Raw genomic sequence first — 6,000 nt, 5'->3', positions numbered from 1 at the left:
GGCCCCCAGCGAGATGGATTGTCCAACTGGCAGCATCAATGCCAAGCTCAAGCATGGCAACAATAGTGAGGTTGGCCCAGGATCAGGCAGTGTTTTGTTTTGTTGTGCATAAGGTCGCTATGAGTCTGTACTGACTCAATGGCACCTAACATTAATAACAATCCCAAGTATTCCTACTGCAAGCATCTGCAATTTTCAGTTGAAGGCATTTTTGCCTGAGCCTAGCAGGCCCAGAAATAACTCCTAAACCCAACTACAATGACTAACAGGAGTTGGCAGATATGTGTACCAAGATTCCTTGCCCCTTCTACGGAACAACTCTGAGTCATGTTCTACACTGTCCAGAGAATCCAGAATTGAGCTCAGTTGCCCATGGTGGTAAACTGCTCACTGAAGCATGGCTTCCTTCTCTTCCTGGTCTCACATTTCCATTTCTCTACTGTACAACTATACCATGATACTGCCCTGATTATCCTCTGGGGAACATCCTTTCCCGTGGACCTGCCATTTGATTATCTTTGCTAACAGAACAAACATAAATGGTTTTCTCCCAATCTTTCCCAGGAAACATTTTGTTCTAATTCTTATAGGTGTGGTTTAATGCACTGGACTGCAAGGTCAGTTTGAACCACAAGTTTGGCAGTTCAAGCTCACCAGCCGCACCTAGGAAACTGAGCCCAAATCAACTTGATGACATGTAACACCAAGAACAACTGTCTTTCTTCAGGTGATCAACTTATACCATTTGCCCAGGACTGTCACAATTTTAAGGTCACCTGGTGGTGTGGTGGGTTAAGTGTTGGGCTGCTAACCACAAGATCTGCAGTTCAAAATCACCAACCTCTCTGCTGGAGAAAGATGAGCTGTCTGCTTGCATACAGATTTATTTTCAGAAACCCAAAGTAGCTGTTTTACTCTATCCTACAGGGATGGAGTCTTGGTGTGGCACTCTGGGATAAAGCACTGGACTTCAAGATCGGTATGAACCACAAGGTCAGTAGTTCAAACTTACCAGACACTCCTTGGAAACCCTATACAGACAGGTCACTCTGAATTGGAACTGACTCGAAAGCACTTAACAACAACAACACAGGGTTATGAGTCACAATCAATTTGATGGCAGTGGGTGGGTTGGGTTGGGTCATAAATTTAAAACAGAAACTTCAGGGTCTTACGGATCCTGGGAAAACTGGAGTGGTTGGTCACTTCTCTACTCTTCCTATTTAGAATCATCTTCAGCTCTTCCTCTACCAACTTTCCCCTCCTCCAGGAAGCCTTCCTAATCCAAAGTATGCTCTCTATTATGATGCTGTGGGTTAATGCGCTGGACTGCAAAGTCAGTTTGAACTGCAAGGTCTGCTGCTCCTGGGAAACCCTAAACAAGGTCGCTATGAGTTGGAACCGGCTCGATGGCACTTAACAATAACAACAATGTTTAAAGGTCTGTGACCTCAGCAGATTACCAGCAACTCAAGAGCAGGGGTATTCCATTCACATTTTACTTCCAGAACCTATCCAATTGCTTAGCACGTAGTAGGTTCCAATAGATGTTTGGGGACTGGAAAGAAAGTGTGAAAGTGTTCAATTCCTATGTGTTCTCTTCTCTCCACTCCAAGATTCCCTGAATCTTCTGCTATCTCTAACCTAAGAAGAGTATCATCTGTCTGGTCATAACTGGGTCTTTTTAGAGAATAGAGGCATGGTAAGGTATATATTGGTGGTCATCTTTGTTTTTGATGATGGCCTTACTGATCATGGTTGGGCACAGAGAGGGTGCTTACAAACACCATGGATGCCAGTCCTCACCAAGTTAGCCCCATGTCATGGTTCACCACTGTAACATTTAGACACAGAGTCAATTTCTCTCAGGACAATCAGTTCCCAGAGTGAGAAAAAGGAAAGCCGAGTGCTCTGGGTTATGTTAGATAGCTAGGAAGTGGGATGGACCACTGTATTAGTTTCATATCACTGCTGTGATAGGATAAAATCCATGCACCTACAGGGAAGCCCAGTTAATACCACTATTATTTAAATTTACACACCAACCACTAAAGCCAGTGGGGATGAAATAGAAGAATTCTACCAACTTCTTCAATCTGAAATTGATCAAACATACAATAAAGATTTATTGATCATAACTGGTGATTAGAATGCAAAGGTTGGAAGCAAGAGGAAGGATCAGTAGTTGGAATATACGGCCTTGGTGATAGAAATGGTGCTGGGGATTGCATGATAGAATTCTGCAAAATCAATGGTTTGTTCATTTCAAATACCTTCTTTAGACAGCATGGAACTTACCAGATGGAATACACAGAAATCAAATTGACTACATCTGTGGAAAGAGACTGTGGAAAAGTTCCATATCATCAGTCAAAACAAGGCCAGGGGCATCAATCGCTCATATGCAGATTAAGACTGAAGCTGAAGAAAACGAAAACCAGTCCATGAGAACCAAACTATGACCATGAAAATAACCCACCTGAATTTAGATATCATCTGAAAAACAGATTTGATACATTAAACACTAAAGACCGAAGACAAGAAGAGTTGTGGGATGACATCAAGAACATCATATAGGAAGAAAGCAAAAAGTCATTAAGAAGACAAGAAAGAAAAAAAGATCAAAATGGATGTCAGAAGAGACACCGAAACTTGCTCTTCAGCATAGAGATGCTAATGGAAATGGAAGAAATGAGGAGGTACAAGAGCGAAACAGAAAATTTCAAAGGTAGCTTGAGAAGACAAAGTCAAATATTACAACAAAATGTACAAAGATCTGGAGTCAGAAAACCAAAAAGGAAGAACATGCTCAGCATTTCTTAAGCTGGTGGATGGAACTGAAGATAAAATTCAAGCCTCAACTTTCATTATTGAAGGATTCTCTGGGCAAATTATTGAATAATGCAGAAAGCATCAAAAGAACTGTAACAAAAGGAAATGGTTGATGTTCAACCATTTCAAGAGGTGGCATATAATCATGAGCCAATGATACTGAAGGAAGAAGTCCAAGGTGCACTGAAAGAATTGGCAAAAAACAAGGCACCAGAAATTGATGGAATAAAAATCTAAATCTTTCAAGAAAGTGAGGCGGCACTGGAGGCACTCAATCATCTATGCCAAGAAATTTGGTAGACAACTATCTGGTCGACTGATTGGAAGAGGTCCGTATTTGTGCCCATTCCAAAGAGATATGACTCAACGGAATGCAGAAATCATTGGACAAACTCTTTGATACCCCATGTGAGTAAAGTTTTACTAAAAGTAATACAGAAACAGCTGCAAGCATACATTGCCAGAGAACTTCCAGAGGCTCAAGCCAGATTCAGGAGAGGATGTGAAACAAGGGATATTATTGCTGACATCAGATGGATCTTGATTGAAAGCAGAGAATACCAGAAAGATGTTTACCTGTGCTTTATTGACTATGCAAAGGCTTTCAATTGTGTGGATCACAACAAGCTATGGACAACCTTATGAAGTATGAGTATTCCTGACCACTTAATTGTTCTCATGAGGAATCTGTACATGGATCAAGAGGCAGTTGCTAAAACAGAACATGGGAACACTGAATAGTTTAAAATTAACAAAGGTATATGACAGGGTTGTATTCTTACACCATACTTATTCAACCTGTATGCTGAGCAAATAATCTGAGAAGCTGGGTTATATGAAGAAAAACGTGGCATCAGGATTGGAGGAAGACTCATTAAAAACCTGCGATATGCAGAGGATACAGCCTTGTTTATTGAAAGTAAAGAGGACTTAAAATATTTACTGATGAAGATCAAAGAGCACAACATTTGGTATGGATTGTATCTCAATGTAAAGAAAACAAAGATCCCCACCACTGCACCAATAAATAACATTCTTATCAATGGAGAAAAGATTGAAGTTGTCAAGGACTTCATTCTTCTTGGATCTACCATCAACACTCATGGAAGCAGCAGTCAAGAAATCAAACAACATATTGTGTTAGGCAAATATGCTGCTCAAGACCTTTTTCAAGTGTTGAAGAACAAAGATGTCAGCTTGAGGACTAAGGTGCACCTGACCCAAGCCATGGTATTTTCAATAACCTCATATGCATGCGAAAGCTGGACAGCAAATAAGGAAGATCATAGAAGAATTGATGCTTTTGAGTTATGGTGTTGGAGAACAATATTGAAAGTACCATGGGCTGCCAAAAGAACCAACAGATCTATTTTGGAGAAGTGCAGCCAGAGTGCTCCTTGGAGGCCAGGATGGCCAAATTTCATCTCTCATACTTTGGACCTATTGTCAGGAGGGACCAGTCACTGGAGATGGATGTCATGTTTGGTAAGGTGGAGGGTCAGAGAAAAGGAGGAAGACCCCCAGTGAGATGGGTAGGGAAAGTGGCAGCATCAATGGGCTCAAGCATGGCAATAATAGTGAGGTTGGGCCAGGACCAGGCAGTGTTTCATTCTGTTGTGCATAGGATCGCTATGAGTCAGTATGGACTTGATGGCACCTAATAACAACAACAACAACTGCTGTAACAAAATAACTGTGTGACTTCAAGAACAGAAATTTAGATTCTAGAAGCACAAATCAGCCAAGTCATGCTCCGTTCAGAAATCTCTTGAGGAATTCCTCTCTTGTCTCCTCAGCTGCTGATAGCCCCAGGTGTCCCTTGGCATAAATATAGTTTCATCTTAACACAGTTGTTTTCTTCCTCTGACTCTCTGTGTCTCCTCTTTTATGAGTACTCATACTCTAGTGTGAACTCACTAACTGATAACATTTTCAAAAATTATATTTCTAAACAGTATCAGGGGTTGGGAATTCAACATCTCTTTTTAGGGGGGGCAGGGCTACAATTCAAGTTGTAATAACCACTTTCAAGCACTGCACCTCTCACGTAGTCAGGAAAGGGTAGAGGTTGACTGTAAGGATACCTGGTGGACTGGCTTCCTATTTCCCCTCTATTTCTAAGATCAAACACGGGTAATAATCTTACGGTATGGGGAAGACAAGCAAGCAAACAGCCAACATCATATACTATAACTCAGTCAAACGAAAGAATGCCAATGGTTCTGTTCTTTAAGAAGTTGTTTCCCCAACTTCCTTGCTTCTTGCTTGTCTCTTCACCTCAGCTGAGGATGGGAAGCAGAACAGTGAGTGACCATTCTGATGGTTATTGATGACACCTTGAATTACGTGGGCCAGGCCTGCCCTCCAAGGTTCTGCATGATGAAGCCCTCCACCCCTCATTACCTCTCTGGTCCCATTTTCTATCATGCTCTACCTCAAACACTCTGTTCCAGCCACTCTGGCCTTTTCCTTCCCTCAAACATGGCAGATATACTCTTTGCACTTGTTATTCTCTCTGTCCTAAATGCTCACTCATAGAGAGCTGTACGGAGTCCTGGTGTGGCACTGTGGGTTAATGCACCAGACTGCAAAGCCGTCTGAACTGCAAGGTCAGTGGTTCAAGCTCACCAGCTGCTCCTTGGGTCGGAATCGACTCGATGGCATTTAACAACAACAAGAGAGCTGTACAGTGCTCGCCCTCAATTCCGTCTGTCTTTATGCAAAGGCCGGCCCCTCTCTGAAACCTTTCCTCACCACTCTGTTCATTTGCAACCCCTTCCCACCATGTCCCCCTTTATTTTTCTCTTTAGCCCTTATCACCAGTGGGTGCACTTTCTATTTTAACCAGTAACCAGTCTCCTGACATAAACTCCATGAGCCACACATTTTTACCTGTTTTGTTCACACCGTATCTTCAACTCACCAAATGAGTTTTGTCACATAATAGGTGCTTCTTGGTTTGAAGGAAGGACATTTTCTGACAGAAGGAACACCCTGCTCCTTTTCCATGCCCCCCCTCGGTGGGTAGCACATAGTAGGCATCCAGCTGCTCTTGTGGAAGCATAAGGGGTCTTACAAAGTATCTCTCCCGAACCCCTGTCATTTTCAGAGGGATGGGAACAGTCGTCCTCTGATGTGGTCAGGAAAAGTCCAGTCTAACAGCCTAAT

The sequence above is a fragment of the Chrysochloris asiatica genome, unplaced genomic scaffold (genome assembly GCF_000296735.1).
Source record: "Chrysochloris asiatica unplaced genomic scaffold, ChrAsi1.0 scaffold00028, whole genome shotgun sequence".
Classification (NCBI taxonomy): domain Eukaryota; kingdom Metazoa; phylum Chordata; class Mammalia; order Afrosoricida; family Chrysochloridae; genus Chrysochloris; species Chrysochloris asiatica.
This window is presented reverse-complemented; position numbering follows the sequence as displayed.